At 38.0% G+C, this 20,132-nt stretch overlaps 1 long non-coding RNA gene across 1 annotated transcript in view; it reads left to right on the top strand.

The window, feature by feature from the left end:
* The first annotated feature begins 604 nt into the window (after positions 1 to 604).
* Positions 605 to 20,132, top strand: part of LOC116501141 — a 37,674-nt gene continuing 18,146 nt past the window's right edge. The window contains exons 1-2 of the long non-coding RNA XR_004254372.1: positions 605 to 741; positions 12,319 to 12,374. This is a non-coding gene — a long non-coding RNA (uncharacterized LOC116501141). The remainder of the gene's footprint in view (positions 742 to 12,318; positions 12,375 to 20,132) is intronic.

Genomic DNA, 20,132 nt, shown 5'->3' with positions numbered 1-20,132 from the left:
AGAGGAAAGATGAGGTGGTTACCAAAAAGCACTGCTATTGACAGGTAATGACAGGAGAAATGAAACTCTCAGTTTATAATGCTGCCTGCTTCTCTGATACCCCCCAAAATAGGACACTATGTCTCCAACACAGTCTGGACTTTAGACTTTCTACCTGCTGCACACAGATCACTCATAAGAAAAGCACATACAAACAGGGAAGTATTCACAACTCTGAGATGAAATGCTATGTACTAGTACTTCATCTTGATCCTTTGTGATTATGAAAGAGTTTGCATATTGACATGGTGCATAATGTATACAATAATGAGAAGTCAGCCCAAATTATGTCATTAAATATATATTCCGATTCATTCTGCCAACAGGCTGCAGTTTGATTATGTTTTGAATGAGCACTGCCATCCATTTCCAGCAAAGTGACCATGCAGTTATGCAGTAAAATTTTTTCACATCACTCTGAAAAACAAGGAAATTTGCAAATTTAGAAAATATTATTGGTCTTGAAATTATAGAAGGAAGCCATTCTTTTAGTAGAAGTAAACATTCATTGGAGAAAGACTGCACTTCAGCTGCTCAAATCTCAAAGAATATTTTGGTCTATGGTCCATGTGCTGCATGAGAATCAATAAAAGGATAGATTTATGGAGAAACAGATGCAGACAGTTGGACAGTACAGATGATTACAGCAACTGCTTGAGCATTTGCTTCTATCTCAGGCAAGCAGATACTTGAAAAATAAAGGTAAGAATAGTAACATAAGTAAATGCCATTTTAACAGCTAAAATATGAAAACCTCAAGCCATATTTTATAGTGTTAACTTGTTCATATATCTAAATTTGCTTTATTTGTATGTTAAACTGGGTAGTTAACTCTCAGATTTCCCAATAATGTCATGGCTAAAAAAAAAAAAGAGAGAGAGAATATGGGGTATATATTAGCAAATGAAAAGTGCTGTCTTAGGGTTGTGCTGTCTTTTCTCACAGGATAAAAATACATTTAACTAGTCCTCAACCCTGCCAAGAAGTCAAAAATTTGCACAATATTTAATTACTCTGAGCAAAGCCAAACCTATGACCATGTGAATCTATGAAAAAAAAAAAAAATAGTACAATATTTCGGTAAGCACTTGGAATTATAAATTAACTCCAAGAGTTATATTATAAGTTAACTCCAAGAGTTTTTTCAGAACTAGTCAAAGGCATCTTTTTTTTTTTCCTTTGTCTTTGACTAGTTCTATGTCATATCTTCCTCTTTGAAGGTAAAAAATAATGAATCACGTTTTATTTCTAAAACTCCATTTACATATGTTTTGTATTAGCTATATATTTTTTGTTTGTTTGTTTGTTTGTTTGTTTGTTTTTCCTAGCTATATTTCCTAGCTATCTTTTTTCTCTCTGTGGGGTAATCAAGAGTTATCTTTAACTCTGGGGGTTATTTGGATTTCAGTTATTAGAGTCAGAGTGCTGTCTGAGAGACAAACTCTAGCTGTGCAAAGGATCTTAGAAAGATCTAAACACACAGCAAAAAAAATCAAAATGAATCCGCTCTATGAGACTCCACTCACAGAATCACCAGCCACTGTTGACAATATACTAATTTTTATTTAAATGACCCACTAATTTGTCTTCTGTTACAGAACTATAGGTAGTTGTTGCTCTGTTGGAGATTTCTTCCTGAATAAATGAGTTGGCACTGAGAGAGCTACAGCTCAGCCTTGCTATGGGTCCTTCTATTTTTATTTCTCCATATTGGCCTCCTTCCAAAACATGAAACATTACTGGCTGCCTTGTGAGAGACTCTCACTTCAGCTGAACCTGCTCTTGTACTGTTGTCTGACATTACGTAAAGCTCAGCCATACTATCAGACATCTCAGTTACTTGGATCTCAGTTACTTTACTTATGCCTGCTGTCAGCCACTCTTTCCAAATACGGAGACCGGCCCAAAACATCACCTCTCATGCTATGGATTTAGAGCTCTGAGTAGTGATTTTCAGTTCTCAGTTTTGGCCAAATGCCAAGTGCATGAGCCTTACTGCAAACTGCTGAAGATTGGGGGTTTTAATGGAAGTGATGATACAACCCTAAACATTGGCATGAGCAACAAAGAAATAATTATGCAAGGACAGATGAGTAGGAAACACACATGACTGTTGAATACAGAAAAATCTGCTCTCATTAGTCGTCTCATACATTTGAGAAAATCACTTTGGAAAAGGAAAGGTTAAAACACTAAAGCAGTAAACTAAGGTGAATATCAGACCTTAGCTCATCCCAGTGTTCCTATTACAGCATCCAAGCTAAAGCAGAGATCAAATCTCTCTAAATAAGATCTGTGCTAAGTAGAATGGGTGTTTTCTGTGGATCTGATATTATGTAAGGTAAGAAAACTAAATAGAAGAAACTGGAGCCAGACTCAGAGAGAGATACGGATACTCTGCTACACGTATGTATATATTTTCTAGGCTATAACATTCTTCTTAACTTTACACTGGCTTGCAACAAACCTTTTTTTGTTAGAATTAGGTTAGTCACACCCTGTGACTAGTCCTGTCAATCTGCTAGAATGAGCAGCAAAGGTGCAGACAGACATGCCTGTGTGTTTGCATGCACACATAGATAAACATGCTTTGATATATATTTGCATTCAGTCACATATACATAAACATAGTATATGAAGTCTTTTACTGGCCTCTAACCAAATGTAAAAGTTCATGCATTTAGAAGTTCTGAAAATCAAAATATGTCCCATAATATGAAGTTTGTTCTATTACTTTGCTAGCAGAACCACACCAGAAGCAGTTCCAACTGAGCCTACCTCTAGTATGAAAAATATAATTGACGGGAACAGGGAGGAAATGTAAAATAATTACATTTTAAAATGACTAGATTATTTTTCAGTAATTGAGAATAGCTAAAAAAATGTTTTTACACAACAGATTTTCTGTAAAGAACTGCCTTGAAACTACCATGAATTATTAAGTCAGCAGTCCTAAAAGATAAAGGAAGGAAAAAGGTGAAGATTTATTTTTTTAAATAAATTAAAAAACAGTTTTTATACAGTGGGAAGTGAAATCCTGTATTCTCTCCCTTCTTTCTCAATATTTTGTTTTTTAAATAACTGTAATTTGTTGTGGTTTAACCTGCCTGGCAGCGAAACACCACACAGATGTTCTCTCACCCTCCCCCCTCCCTTTCTGGGATGGGGGAGAGAAACGGGAAAGTGAAGCCTGTGAGTTGAGATAAAGGCAGTTTATTAAGACAGAAAAATAAAAACAACAACTACAACAACAATAATAATAGTACTAATAATAATTATGTGTACAAAACAAGTGATGCACAATGCAATTGTTCACCACCTGCTGACTGGCCCCCTCATCCTGGCTAGCCACCCCTATATATTGTTTAGCATGACATCAGATGATATGGAATACTCCTTTGGCCAGTTTGGGTCAGCTGTCCTGGGTCTGTCCCATCCCTACTCTTGCTGCACCCCTAGCCTGCCTGCTGGCAGGACAGAGTGAGGAGCTGAAAAGTCCTTTGCTTGGTGTAAGCACTGCTCTGCAATAATTAAAACAGCAGCACATTATCAGCACTCTTCTAATCCTAATCCAAAGCATAGCATCCTACCAGTTACTAAGAGGAAAATTAACTCTGTTCTAACTGAAACCAAGACAACTAAAATATAAATACATTTTAAAATACATAAATAAGTAAATAAAGGAATAAATGTAATCTTTTGGAGAATAAGAATGCAGATGAACTAGGTTACGTATGTTTCGTAAGTCAGAAAACTATTATAAAATTAGATGACAGAGATTTAAGGTGACTCATGAGACTCCTGATTTAACAGACTTTCACATCAGTCATGAGGGCTAGATAGAGTGTATTGGTATGATCATATGAGAAACAGGTTAACTTGACTTTTTTTCTATTGCTCATTTCAAAGCTGTTTTCCTGAAATCACACAGAATCACAGAATCACAGAACTGTAGGGGTTGGAAGGGACCTCGAAAGATCATCGGGTCCAACCCCTCTGCCAAAGCAGGTTCCTCAGAGCAGGCTGCCCAGGTAGGCATCCAGACAGGCCTTGAATATCTCCAGAGAAGAAGACTCCACAACCTCCCTAGGCAGCCTGTTCCACTGCTCCGTCACCCTCACCGTGAAGTTCTTTCGCATGTCTGTGCGGAACTTCCTATGCTCTAACTTGCAGCCATTGCCCCTTGTCCTACACCCACAAACCACTGAGAAGAGGTTGGCTACATCCTTCTGTCCTCCACCCCTCAGATGTTTATATATGCTGAGGAGATCCCCTCTCAGTCTTCTCTTCTCCAGGCTGAACCAGGCTGTAGGTCTCTCAGCCTTTCCTCATAGGGAAGATGCTCCAGGCCCTGTATCATCTTTGTGGCCCTCCGCTGGATTCTTTCCAGGAGATCCCTGGCTTTTTTTTTGTACCAGGGAGCCCAGAACTGGACACAGTACTCCAGGTGAGGCCTGACCAGAGCAGAGCAGAGGGGGAGGATCACCTCCCTTAACCTGCTGGCCACTCTCCTTTTAATGCATGCCAGGATCCCATTGGCCCTCTTGGCCATCAGGGAACACTGCTGGCTCATGGTCAACGTGTCATCTACCAGGACCCTGAGGTCCTTCTCCACAGAGCTCGTCTCCAGCAGGTCGTCCCCCAGCCTGTACTGATACGTGTGGTTGTTCCTTCCCAGGTGCAGGACTCTACACTTGCTCTTATTAAATCTCATTTGTTTTTCTCCTGCCCATCTCTCCAGCCGGTCCAGGTCTCAGTGAATGGCAGCACAGCCTTCTGGTGTGTCAGCCACTCCTCCCAGCTTTGTGTCATTGGCATACTTGCTGAGGGTGGACACTATTCCCTCATCAAGGTCGTCGATGAAGATGTTGAACAGGACTGGACCCAGCACCGGCCCCTGAGTCACAGGCCTCCAACCAGACTCTGCTCCACCGATCACCACCCTCTGAGCTTGGCCAGACAGCCAGTTCTCAACCCACCTTGCCGTCCACTCATCTATCCCACACTTTCTCAGCTTTGCTAGTAGGATGTCATGGGAGACAGTATTGAAAGCCTTGCTGAAGTCAAGGTAGATGACATCCACTGCTCTCCCCCCATCTACCCAGCTGGTGATGCCATCATATAAGGCAACGAGGTTGGTCGAGCATGACTTCCCCTTGGTGAATCCATGCTGACTACTCCTCATAACCTTCTTCTCTTCCAATTGCTTGGAGATTGCTTCCAGAACAAGCTGCTCCAATACCTTTCCAGGGACAGAGGTGAGACTGACTGTCCTGTAGTTTCCCAGATCTTCCTGCCCTTCTTGAAGACCGGAGTGACATTGGCTATCCTCCAGTCTTCAGGCACCTCACCCGTTCTCCAGGGCCTTTCAAAGATTATAGAGAGAGGTTCAGCGATCACATCTGCCAGCTCCCTTAGCACACGCAGATGTATCCCATCGGGACCCATGGATTTGTGTGCATTGAGCCCACTCAGACGCTCCTGAACCACTCCCACGTTCAATAGGGGGGAGCCCTCCATTTCCCAGACCCTTTGTCCTGTTGTCAGGGGTGAGGAGTCCTGGGGGAGTATCCTTGGAGCAAAGACTGAAGCAAAGAAAACATTCAGTATCTCTGCCTTTTCAGCATCTCCTGTGACTAGGACAGGCCCCTCATTCAGCAAGGGACCCACATTATCCCTAGTCTTCCTCTTCCTGTTTACATACTTGAAAAAACTCATCTTATTATCCTTTATCTCTTTTGCAAGCCTCATCTCTAGGTGGGCTTTAGCCTTCCTTATCACGTCCCTGCATGCCCTGACAACACATCTATACTCCTCCAAAGAGGACAGGCCCTTTTTCCACATTTCATAGACCATCCTCTTGCTTTTGATCTTATTGATGAGCTCCTTGCTCATCCATGCAGGTTTTCTGCCCCCCTTCCCCGATTTCCTATTCCTCGGGATGCACCAGGATGCATGGAAGAAGTGCTGATTAAATGCAGCCCAGCTCTCACAAGCACCCTTGCCTTCTAGCGACCTATCCCATGAGACGCTCCCAAGCAGGTCCTGGAAGAGGTCGAAGTTGGAAGACTAGTTCTTAAAGGAAGACTACTTTATTTTATTTTGTTCTCCTATGTAGTCCTGGCCTCAGTAACCTATGTTTTTTGCTGAGGGTGGAGATGTAGTCATTGTCCTGTGGTGGCTAATGAAATCTGATAAAAGAGTCATTCATCTTAGACTGACATGATGAACTAAACTGAGGGCTGGAACAAGAAAAAAAAATAAAAATTGAAATTGAGGTACCATCATCGTATCTGAGGATGAATAGAGGCTGCTGCTCAAATCCAGAACACATGACCACTCCATAATCCAGTCTGAAGATCATGAATTAATATCTCATGTGACCATATTCTCATAGGAAAGAAAGAGTCATTGTTATCAGAGTTAATAATTAAAGAATGGCCATTTAGCTATATTTGGTCTCAGCCTTTGTAGACTTTAATTTCAAAGTTGCACAGATAGTAAAGCAAGACAATCCAGCTCGGTCACAAACAGATGAGATTCTCAGTGTGGTTGGTGGTCAATATGCTTCTACAACAGGATTTGATTTGATCCTTAAATCATTACATCTATAGACATTTAAAATATATTTCTGTGTTAGTTTTATACCTGTTGGCAGATAGATTTCGTCTGGCCCCATAGTCACATGGTAGCATGGAGAGGTTTTGAAAATTAAATAAAACTGTCAGGCAAAATGACTCACTCCAAAATTGATAGACTGCAAAATCATTAAATATTTGGTAACAGCTGTAGAATGAAAGGTACCAGCTGCTGTATGTTAAACTAAGAGAATCAGAGAAAGAGAAGGAGAGAAGAAGCAGGAGTTCAAGACATTTACCTGACCAAGAATCTCTTGACTCTTGTCAGTGTGTTGCTATGCCTCAATCCAAGAGCTGTCACTTACTTCAGGCTTTTTGCAAGACAAGGTACCCAAGATGGTGCTGTACAGCATAAACTGGGAGTTTATGTACAGCATAAAATAGGTAATGTAGCTAGCTGATGCACACTGAGGAGATCAGACAAAAACATATATATATAAAAAAAAAAAAAAAGGAAAAAAGAAAGAAAGAAACAAAAAAGAAACAACAACAACAAAACAGAATACACCTAATTTGTTTCAGCCAGGTTCATTGCACACCAACATAAAAAGTTGTACATGAAAGTGGAAGGCTTTGGTTTGCTGCTGCACAGCTGGCTAAGCTGTAAACACTGAAATAAATTTTATGTATTGCATAACGCTTTTACTGCCATGTCTCTGTAATGTTAGCTCCGTTGTGTCTATGAAGACACTCTTGATATTCCCATGGATGTATGGCCTATGTTCTCTTTGTTAGTAGTATTTAATGTTATATTAGGATCACTAGTCCTTTCAAAGATGCTGCATCAAAAGCTGTCTGTTATGTGAAAGTCAAACAAATGGTCAGAGGTGACTTGCTAGATGGTTAAATCTAGGCACAGTGAAATAGAGGCAAAAATGAAAACTAGGATGGCATGGACTTTCAGCTTGTTATTGAAAGACTGTTACAGCAAGAAAACACTTAACTGGCTTGTTTAGATCTCTGAATATGATCAAGCAGTGGAGGGAAAAAGCTATTTCGGGCTGGATACCAGTGTCTGAACTGCCACTTTTATCTCAGAGGGCTACAGAGCAGTAAGGTGAAATGGTGAGTTCTTCTTTTATCCTCTAAAGACTAGTAACTTCCATGACACAAATACCTGCTTAAAATCCTGTCAGCCACCTTCAGGTCATTCTTCCAAGGTACTGAATTGGGCAAAAATAGGACAATTACAAGGATAATACGTTTAAGATGAAACACATCTTTAATATTGCCTGTGAGGGTAATGGAAAAAACGATGCAAGTAAAAACAAACAACAACAAAATCCCCACTATTTTAAAAAGAACTCATTTGCTTGGTAAAATAAATAATGTTAAGCTTTATATTCTATTCAAAATACATAGAAATAATAATCAAAGGACTAAATTTTACTGTATCAGTATTTTTACCGAGAAAGAGTATAACTGCTTTAGTCTAGTGAAGATCCATAGCAAAATGACAGAACAAAAAAGGCACAGTATTTCTTTTCTGTCATAATTCATGAGTATTAAAAAAAGAAGAAAAAAAAAGACAAAAACAAACAAACAAACACTGAAAAGCAATTAAGTTACATTTATCATGCAGATAAATCCAAGCAAAATAAAGGCTAACACTGCCATTAAAGATTTTTGTTAGCACCATTTCAATATTTTGGGCCAACCAAGGTCTTAGATCTTAGAGGGAATAGATTGCTACTTGGTTATCACAAGTTTCCCAACAGATTATCATATCCAACCAGATATTTTACCAGGATCTATGGATGCAAATTACTCTCTGTAAGCTGAAGAGATGTGTTTTAAAGTTTAAGTTACTGAGAGAGTTTGCATTCTCATTTAATTAATATAGAGGGAATGAGATATACTTTTGAGGTAGAAAGACTTAGAAATACATGCAATTTTTTTTCATGAATATATATCTATGTAAAAAAAAAAAAAAAAAAAACAAAAAAAAAACAGTTATTATTTCATATTTAAGAGTACATTAGTTAATATTTAGAGAAAAATTATGAGCCCTGTTTATGTTGAACACTGTAGTACCCCACCAGTGGTAGCAGACAATTGAAATCACAGTAGAATGGAATGTTAATTGGCTTTCATAATACACACACAGACAAAATAGACGGTATATACAACCAATTCCTATCTTCATTTCTACAAGCTTCATACAGATGCTTATCTGTAGTCTCATGATGTTTTTCTTCCTATTACTTAAAAACAAACAAACAAACAAACAAAAAAACCCAACTTTTTAATTTATATAGGAAGTTGTGAGATGCTATTACTATGTTTGCTACTGACATGCTGTGTGCCTTTGGACAATTTAATTTACTAGCATGGCTATTTAAAATGGAAATGATATTTTGTCAATGGAAATGATATACATTGTCAAAGACTGTACAGTACTGAAGACAATGCAATAATTTTATTTTTTATTCTTAAAACTTGCTTTTAAGCCTTTATTTTGGTTCCACATTCTTCTACACAACCTGGTTAAAAACACTTTTCTCACTCTCAGGATTGTTATCAGATAATCTCCATAGATATGATATTTGACAGAACAAAGCAGGCAATTTTTTAACATAAGGTGAACTGCTCTCAACACTGATAACACAAACTTTTCCCATTATTATCAAGTATATGGAAAAGTAACATTTCCCAGCTTTCTTCACTGAACTGATTTTTCCATTGAGGAGGGAAAAGAAAAAAAAAATATCTTTCTCCCTTTTCTTGTGCTGCTAGTTTCCTGACCTTTTTCCCTTCTCAATGTTATAAAATTCTTCTGTGAACCTGCATTATTTGCCTCCCTGAGAAGACTCTATTAATTTGTCATCTGAACATGAGGATATTTGTAACACATTCCAAAACTCTCTTCTGCTTTGTGTCTTGTATGGGGCACACAGCTGATCAAGGGCGATGAGTATGTGGGTGGATTTGCATGCAGAAAACAAAACAAAACAAAACAAAACAAACAACCACCACCACCACCAACAACAACAAACATATGTATCTTTCATAGGAATCTAAATGAATTCACTACTAGTTTAAGGAAGTTATTTCTTAAGGAGTCTTATGAATCTAACTGCCAGTAGTTGAAGTGTTATTTTGAAAACAAACTCTTGAAATGAAAAATGACAAATACTCAACCATGAATTTTATAAAATATTGCTTATGGATTTCAAATTATTTCTTTGAATTGCTTAGATTGACAAGATAAATATTCACTGTGGTGCACATTTTGGAGAAGGAATTTAGGGCAGAGTTTAAGATATTCAGAATAGAATTTATGGATGCTATACAAGTCACATTAACAGGAATTGCATAAAAATAATGTTAATAAATGCATACACAAATTTTGTAATGTCAAGTGGGAATTCTATAATGACTATTATTGAAAGGGAAAACAAAGCTTTTGTAGAGAAAAAAAAATATCCTACACAAATCTACTAGACTGACTAGGTCTGATTATAAAGTAAAAACAAATGAATAACTTTCTACAATGTACTGATGATCTCATGTAGTTCTTGTCTCATGATCTCAAAACAACGTGGTAAATCCAGAAAATGTCACAATGAAGGATGACTAGACTATAAGAGGTAAGTGGTAACTTCTAGATGTGGAAATGTAAGACTCTTCAAACTGGGAAAAATCAGGACTGAGTGATGATAGGACAGAGATTTATAGAATGAAAGAAGATGATTATCTGAGAATAATTAAATTATATTTTCCGTTCTGCATAAACAGGGATGCCTATTGAAATTGCCAGGCAAACAGGTTAAAAATGAATTAAAAGAAAATTTTTTCATACTCTGAAAATTCGTATCACAGAATTTATTGACATAGATTGCATTGCATACCAGAAATTTGTATAAATGAATATAATAGGTAAGTGGACAAGGTAACAGATGAAAGGTACATGAAAACTTGATAAATATGACGATAGAGATTCTTTCTCTGTTGGAAGAAGCTGGGATGGTAATAAAATTCAGAATCAGAGAATATCAGAATCACAGAATTGTAGGGGTTGGAAGGGACCTCGAAAGATCATCGGGTCCAAGCCCTCTGCCTAAGCAGGTTCCTCAGAGCAGGCTGCCCAGGTAGGCATCCAGACAGGCCTTGAGTATCTCCAGAGAAGAAGACTCCACAACCTCTGCCCCTAGCCTGCCTGCTGGCAGGACAGAGTGAGGAGCTGAAAAGTCCTTTGCTTGGTGTAAGCACTGCTCTGCAATAATTAAAACAGCAGCACATTATCAGCACTCTTCTAATCCTAATCCAAAGCATAGCATCCTACCAGTTACTAAGAGGAAAATTAACTCTGTTCTAACTGAAACCAAGACAACTAAAATATAAATACATTTTAAAATACATAAATAAGTAAATAAAGGAATAAATGTAATCTTTTGGAGAATAAGAATGCAGATGAACTAGGTTACGTATGTTTCGTAAGTCAGAAAACTATTATAAAATTAGATGACAGAGATTTAAGGTGACTCATGAGACTCCTGATTTAACAGACTTTCACATCAGTCATGAGGGCTAGATAGAGTGTAATGGTATGATCATATGAGAAACAGGTTAACTTGACTTTTTTTCTATTGCTCATTTCAAAGCTGTTTTCCTGAAATCACACAGAATCACAGAATCACAGAACTGTAGGGGTTGGAAGGGACCTCGAAAGATCATCGGGTCCAACCCCTCTGCCAAAGCAGGTTCCTCAGAGCAGGCTGCCCAGGTAGGCATCCAGACAGGCCTTGAATATCTCCAGAGAAGAAGACTCCACAACCTCCCTAGGCAGCCTGTTCCACTGCTCCGTCACCCTCACCGTGAAGTTCTTTCGCATGTCTGTGCGGAACTTCCTATGCTCTAACTTGCAGCCATTGCCCCTTGTCCTACACCCACAAACCACTGAGAAGAGGTTGGCTACATCCTTCTGTCCTCCACCCCTCAGATGTTTATATATGCTGAGGAGATCCCCTCTCAGTCTTCTCTTCTCCAGGCTGAACCAGGCTGTAGGTCTCTCAGCCTTTCCTCATAGGGAAGATGCTCCAGGCCCTGTATCATCTTTGTGGCCCTCCGCTGGATTCTTTCCAGGAGATCCCTGGCTTTTTTTTTGTACCAGGGAGCCCAGAACTGGACACAGTACTCCAGGTGAGGCCTGACCAGAGCAGAGCAGAGGGGGAGGATCACCTCCCTTAACCTGCTGGCCACTCTCCTTTTAATGCATGCCAGGATCCCATTGGCCCTCTTGGCCATCAGGGAACACTGCTGGCTCATGGTCAACGTGTCATCTACCAGGACCCTGAGGTCCTTCTCCACAGAGCTCGTCTCCAGCAGGTCGTCCCCCAGCCTGTACTGATACGTGTGGTTGTTCCTTCCCAGGTGCAGGACTCTACACTTGCTCTTATTAAATCTCATTTGTTTTTCTCCTGCCCATCTCTCCAGCCGGTCCAGGTCTCAGTGAATGGCAGCACAGCCTTCTGGTGTGTCAGCCACTCCTCCCAGCTTTGTGTCATTGGCATACTTGCTGAGGGTGGACACTATTCCCTCATCAAGGTCGTCGATGAAGATGTTGAACAGGACTGGACCCAGCAGTCGTAGAAAGAAGATTTTTGTTATTTTCTTGCCCTGTTATTATTTATTTCTTCAGTATCCTCCACTGGTCATGACCTGTAGAAGACTCAGGGAGACCAACCTTAATTTCAGGTATGTCTGCATGTTTCTGCACATGGCTGTATAATAATACATCCTTGAATATGGCCCCAATCTTGATTTCTTTAACTAAAATACAGCATGTCAATTTGTTCCTGCCAAATCTCTGAATTACTTTAGATATGTTTTTGATGTTATCTGCAGTATAGGAACTTGCACTCTCCTGATGGTTACTCCTATTAATATTTTAATGTTTAGCGACACAATCATCTTATCTGTCAAATAATTCTTGCTCACTCTTATAATAATCTTTTCTTGTCTTAGTCCACCTTATGGAGTAACAGGAATAAATTACTACAAGACCAGACATTTTTAAACCCTTTTATCAGATCATGTCACTCTTGAGCACTTACTATGCAAACAATCTATGTCTTAAATGCATTACTTCATGAAAAATATATGTATTTTTTTCTAACAATGTCATGAATTATGAAGAGGCAAAGTGGATAAAACTTTTCACTTTAACTATTTCATCATTATGTAGATATCAGTGTTAACATTAAGAGGTATTAATGTTGCACTGTAAGAAGAAAAATATCTGATGAGAACAATTTTTTCTATACAAATTGTCATAAGAATACATTCAGGTAGAAAGGATATTTCCCCTCTCCCTCTCCCCTTCCCCCCTCCCCCTTCTCTCCCTCCCTTTGCCCCCCTCCCTTTGCCTCCCCCTTCTCTTCCCTCCCCTCCTTACATAGTTGTTGTGGGATATACACATCTTTTGAATGAAATAGGCAAGATGACAAATATTTCTTTAGAAGGCCACTCTAATGTTATCTACATAAGTGCCCATAAACCATGAATTATTTTTGTATTGTCTTATATACTATATCATTTTAGATTTTTGTATTGAGTATGTCTGCACCCCAAATATCTTCAATTCATGGAATAAGCCCAAGGCTTTTCCTATGTGTATCTCCGTATAATTGACGACTAGGTGCTTCTGTATTATGAATGTCAAATAATTAGAAGATCAGGATTAAATTCCAAATAACAGCATCAGGAAGTAGATTTAATATGATATCCTGAGCAAATAATTCAGGACCTTTCAAACTTTCTTTTTCCTCCCAGAGTTGTCTAAGACCAAATCAGTATATCTTCAGGACTTTATCATTTCCAAAAATGTAGCTGACATTCCAAGACCATCCAAAATACATTTTATAAACACAGATTAGTAAAAATTAATAGAAAAATCAGCATTTGTACCACATAAAATATGTAAGCAATTCGTGCAAATAACCAAAACAGTATGTTATGTATTGTAATCCAATTGTACTTTCTACTTTTGTTTTTGCTGTATATTACTTTTGCAGTATTCTCTTTACAGCTTTTAGACAAACATTTAGTTTATTCAACTTGTTTTCTGATTTTTACTTGTTTATAAAAGGAGGAGATAAACCAACATGAAATGATCCCAAGACATTTATTGGAAAGAAAATGTTAACTAAACTTGATATAACCTTTATTGAAAAATAGAGATAAGAGAGAACAGTCCATATGAATGACATCTTCCAGGATACATTTGGCTATCTATAAACACTTGGTATCTTTACCTTCAATGTTTATTTCTATTAAATTTTATGTATGGCTTTCCATCATCAATCTGTGCTCCTACAATCAAATCAAACATATTTAGTCAATGGACTTCTGAAGGAAAAACCTACACTATCTGTAGGTTAAAGCTTGAAATGAAAGAATTTATTCTAATCACATTTGAAAAATTGTTAGTTTTGCTAGGAAAGAAAGGCTTCATCCTACCTAATCCTGAATTATTACACGATTTCTCTGTCTTTCCTCAGTATTATATCAGACTTCCCAAGGCTTTGAAAGAGCTTCAGGTTTTGTTTATGTCTTCCTGACAGAACTCTCATCTTTCTTTAGATGGCCAGTACATGGACTTTGTCGAGTTAAGCTGATGACATGACCTCACTGGCCAGAAATCCATCACTAAAGAAAAGGAAATGTTTTCACCTGGAAATACTCTCACCTGGAGCAGATCAGGGTCCAATCTCAGAAAATTCAGTTAAATTACTTATACCGGAATTATCAAAGAATTATTCAATTATTATTCAATTATCAATTATTATAGAATTATCAAAGTAGAAATCTTCTTCATAGATGTTATAGTACCTACCCATTAAGGGAGCCTTTTGGCACTATTTATACATTGAACAGCTAGCTCCAAACTCATTTGCACTTAGAAAAATGTATGCTTATTTTAATGTCTTTTTTTTTTTTTATTTTATTTTTTTTTTTCTTTCCCTTGGATGAATTCTAACAGCATATGTCTAGAGGAGTGGTGTTTCAAATGGTAAGGTCAAAAATCAAATATATCTCTGTTTTCTGCTTTTAAGATGATATTACTTATTGCAGTCACATCTTTATTTTAAACCAACCAAAAATGTCGCTAGCATATCATTTAGGTGCAAGGAGTTGTGTCTCCATGTTTCCTTCTCCCTTTATTTACCACATGACCTTTACCTCTGCTTTTTTAAGTTGGTCCCATTACTTTGGTGACATATCACCACAGCAAATGTATGTAGCTTTTGCAGGGATTGATTTCCATCGCTGGTTTGTTACTGGTAGTCATCAGAAGATTCTTTATTTAAGCACCATCTTTGATCAGAAGTTGCATTCCACATGTTCTGAAACACAGATATTAGGTGTAAGAAATCTTGAAATATGAGGGATAGTGATTTTAAATGGGTCTATTTCTAAAGGTGCTATCATCTTTTCTACTAATATATGAGCATTTCAGTTATTTATCCAAGACACTTCAAACCTCTGAAGTGTCTTGAGTAAGGGTACAAGTTTTCTCCCTGAAAGACAGACAGAAACCTTTTTCTGAACACTAAGGATTCAAATCTTTTCTGACCCTGTTTTTTTCAATATGAATTATTGTCTTTATTTCTCTACTTGATATACAAGGTGTTTTGCCCCAGGAAGTATTAGTCCATCATGATGCAAGTAAGAAAGACATTGAGGCTTTGTAAAGTAGTATTTAAAAATTTATTTATTAGAGCTAACATTGTAAGATAAGAATAACACAGATAACCGCAAACACCTTTAGATGGTGGGAGCCTCAGGTAGTGTAGCATCAAACCACATTCCAACCTATGTACAGTATAGTATGCAGATGTTGTCCGCAGCACAGATTCCCTTTACATCTCACAACCTATTATATGATTTTCTTATGTGGAAAGAGAGGTTTGACAACAGTCAAAGAGAAATGATGGCCACATAAGAACTTTGTGTACTGTTGGATAAAGGCAAGGTGGTGTAATTGCTGTTAGCTTCTCCATTTCAGGTAGCTAACTAAGATTATCCTGCAGCCAAGAGATTTCTGTAACACAAGACAGCCTGGACCTGTTTCAGTTGAGTGTTTTGTGGACTAGTGATTCCTTGAGGTATGGTGTTTTCCTGTCAAGATCATTGCACAAGGTCAGGGATAATTTCAGGGCAGCACAAACAGCCACTAATTCTCCTTGAATTGAGCAAGAAAGGGATTATCCTGGTTGTTTACCTGAATGAATATTCTTATATTTCACAGTCTGAAATATGCAGACTATAAATAATAAATCAGGAAAGGATCCCAAATGGCCATAGATTAGCATATATAAAATAATAAACATTTAATTGACTATGGAAGAGGATGAAAAACCTGAGAAGGTGTAAAAAAAAGCTTTTCTAATTCTGATACTGAATGACTGTGAGTAAGCTGATCGTGTTTATCTTAGATTTAAAATGAGAAAGGCTAAAGCCAATAAATAGGCAGTTGAGAGGAAAAAAGTAGCAATACACATGAAAGCTTAAATGAGATAAGTTAGTTATTCTTTCTGGATTTATTCGGGCTTTTAAGAGGTAACGATGTTATTTAAGGAATGACAGAAGATTTGGTTATGGTAATCATTTCTAGTATGAATTGCTTTGTCTAGAGTAACCTAGAGAAATTCCTTTGCCTAGGAAAAAAGAGGGGGGGGGGGATATAGGGGTAGGAGTTGCTGCAGAGTTACCCATATTCAATATTTGCAGCATTGGTTTTTATTTCTCTGTAATGTTTGGTAATACCACTGTTATACTGATCACAGTATATAAGCCAGCAGTGTGCTCAGGTGGCCAAGAAGGCCAACGGCATCCTGGCTTGTATAAGAAGCAGTGTGGCCAGCAGGGCTATGGAAGTGATTGTCCCCCTGTACTCTGCTCTGGTGAGGCCGCACCTCTAGTACTGTGTTCAGTTTTGAGCCCCTTGCTACAAGAAGGACATGGAGGTGCACGAGAGAGTCCAGAGAAGGAAGACCAAGCTGGTGAGGGGTCTGGAGAACAAGTCTTACGAGGAGTGGCTGAGGGAGCTGGGCTTGTTCAGCCTGGAGAAGAGGAGGCTCAGGGGCGACCTTATCGCTCTCTACAGGTACCTTAAAGGAGGCTGTAGCGAGGTGGGGGTTGGCCTGTTCTCCCACGTGCCTGGTGATAGGACAAAGTGGAATGGGCTAAAGTTGTGCCAGAGGAGTTTTAGTTTGGATGTTAGGAGGAACTTCTTTACTGAAAGGGTTGTTAGGCATTGGAACGGGCTGCCCAGGGAAGAGGTTGAGTCACCATCCCTGAAGGTCTTTAAAAGACATTTAGATGTAGAGCTTAGTGATATGGTTTAGTGGAGGACTTGGTAGTGTTAGGTCAGAGGTTGGACTCGATGATCTTGAGGTCTCTTCCAACCTAGAAATTCTGTGATTCTGTTATATTACAGAATTTAAAACAGTATTACAGTTAATTAATTCTTGCTTTAGGTTCCTTTATTTATTTATTTTTTCTTATTTAAAGAAGAAGCAAAATAACCAGAGAGAAGCCATTGGCTAATTTAATATGCTGGATTGGAAGACAGTATTTGCATATCTATTTTTGATTATTAATTTTTGTCTTTCTTGGAAATATCTGTGTTATCAGCCTCATTTAAAATATAGGTTTATATTTTGAAAGTCTATCTGAATACCCTCAACTGAATCATAAGCTACATCTGTATCTTTTTAAGTCTTGTATCTTTTAACTAAGCTTTGGTTTAAAAGTTTCATGGTAGCACACAATGAGAAATATGGGAGAGCAAGAAATCTCCAATTTAGTACTGGCTTGTTTTTCCTAGAAGGTAGTCATATACAAAGAGGTATTCACCTTGGACAGGAGGCCACATTTCTCCCTCCCAGAGGGTTCTTATCTCTTTGATTACCTTTACAGAATCATCATAAACAAGTTTTAGTGGGATGCTGTGTTATTCTGGTTAAATACAGGAAGTACAAGAAAAAGATATACTTTCAATATGTTTCACTTAGATGAGTACCTATTGCATTGTGATCTCTTTTGTCTTTGAAAATAAGATGGCCTTCTTGATAAGCTTCAGATGGGAGACTGTCATGGTTTGAGAACTAAATGGTGGTGTATTATTAAATCAACTTGGATGTCAAAGCACAACAGAGCAAAGTCACGAATATATTTGATGTTAAAGAGCCACATGACCCTGCTCCATGGAAGACATGGCAAAGCCAAGGAGACAAGGTCAGGGATCAATATGGTAGTCCCAGCAAGTAGACTGCAGGGTTAGCCCCTCCACTAGCTCCCACATATCACAACAACCCTCACAGGTCCAGAATATACAGCACTTATGGGGCTGGGCAGAGATATCCAGTTCTGATAAACTAAAATCCTACAGTCCCTGCCACATTGCTGTTGTATGAACAAACACAACCTGGCCTTCTGGAAAATTCTCTGTAGGTGAAGACACCTGCACTAGGTCAAACCAATTCAGCTACAGACAGTTTGAATGGAAAACATCAGCCATCTTCCTCTTCTTCATCTAGGCAGGGGCCTAGTATTAGTGGTACATGCAGCTTTAACATCTATAACCTTTGCTGGGAAACCTATTTAAAAGGAATAGTGGATGCTGCTGTTATGACTTATTATATCTTCCACACTGAGCACACCACAGAGTGATATAACTAGTCCTGAAATTAAACCACAATACACAGAGGAAAAGGTTACGTTCTAAGATATAAGGTAGTTGTAATATATTCTTGAGGAATCTACGGTCTACTGCGGATTTTTAAAATGGGAAAAACAAATTAGAGATTGATGAGGAGATAATGATTATTGGTTGTTTGTATAATCTGGTTTTGAGGATCATTGTCTTATTGATAAATGAAAACTGCATGCTCTGCTAGCAATGCAATTGAGATAATTATTAGAAAACAGTTCTGGAAGATAATCACACTTCATAAATTTAGCTTTTTTTATAAGAGAGAAAAATTATAAAATGTAGCAGTTATTTTGTTGCACTTTCATGATTTCCACTCACTCCTTTTTTTTTTTTTTTTTTTTTTTTTGTTTGTGTGCGTGTGTGTGTGTGTGTCAAAGAAAAGACAGTAGAAGAAATGTTTGATTTGCTGTCTGGCCAAACTTACAGCAAATATTACTCTCATATATGTTGACAGATATTTTCTACTTTTAGGCTAAATTATCTATCTTTTGCGTCACTTGAATGCTTCTCCTTTGAAGCTTCTGTCTGAAGGTGCACTAATCACACTATAGTAGGATCTCAAAGTTGCCTAAACAGAGTTAATGTTCTCCAGAATACATACACAGTGTTTTCATGTTTTGAATGCTTAGAAATGAACATTGTGCTTGTAACGGAATATATTTGAGGTGTTCTTTTCTGTCCTTTTCATGAAGAATAATCTTTACCTTCCAAAAGACGAAAACAGATGACAAACATCGTTATCAAAGTGGCACCTAAGACAGCAGCAATACCCTAAGTCTTTGATCAATCTGGATTCTTAATACAAAGCCTTGTTACAGCAGTACCCTTGGTACTGCCAAACAGAAAGAAGGAAAAATGGTAGGATGAGCTCCTGGAAATAAATGGAGGAAAAAACAGTACAAGATATAGTGAGATGAGAGAGAATTGTTCATAGGAAGATGAATTTCAATCCCATACTTCAAGGGCTCAAACGCAGAAGTAGCATAAATGATGACAACAAAAAGTGTTCAAAGTTTATCAACTTTCTAGTGCACAAAAAGGATGCTATATTGGAGAATCATTACCTGAAAATTAAGTCCTGGGTAGCTTCACTGGAAGTATCAAGACACTGTCCATAATGCATAAGACTTTTAATTCTATGTGAAACTCTTGTTCTAAAGATTTATTGTCTGTGGGACTCACCTCTCACCTGCATTTGGTTCTCCTTATGTATAAGATTACTTGTGAAACAATTGCCTAATCTATTTCAGTCAGGGATATATGGGTAATGCAATCAATAAAGCTCAGTGGTGTCCCATTTTTCATGAAGTGAGAATGGAAGATAATTGTGTATACTACACGTGAGACATGGACTCATTTTAATTGTGGAGTCTGACATGTAGGAAAATAGCTTAGGAGAACTAAAAAGGCCAGACAAAAGTAAGTTTCAGTTTGAGAGACATTGTGATACATTGTGCAGTGTTGTGCTCTTCATCCATATCAATCAGCATGACATATTAGCTTTACTTCAGCTCGAACTACGTGGCTCCTGAAATGAAGTTTTTTTAGAGTTGATCTTTGCACTACCTTCCATGTTCTTCTGCTGCTGAGAGTTGTATAGGAAAAGCAAAATAATATCTGTCTGCACTTTCACAAGTAGACATGGTTAAGTAGATGTTAATATTATGTTAATAGGTTATTAATCTGTTCCTCTCTCACATGCTCTTTGTGTCATAAAACAAAAGTGGCTTGCT

Source organism: Aythya fuligula, chromosome Z (genome assembly GCF_009819795.1).
Source record: "Aythya fuligula isolate bAytFul2 chromosome Z, bAytFul2.pri, whole genome shotgun sequence".
In the NCBI taxonomy this organism is placed as follows: Eukaryota; Metazoa; Chordata; class Aves; order Anseriformes; family Anatidae; genus Aythya; species Aythya fuligula.
The sequence above is the reverse complement of the archived record's forward strand: the minus strand, read 5'-3'. Positions and strand labels throughout refer to the sequence as shown.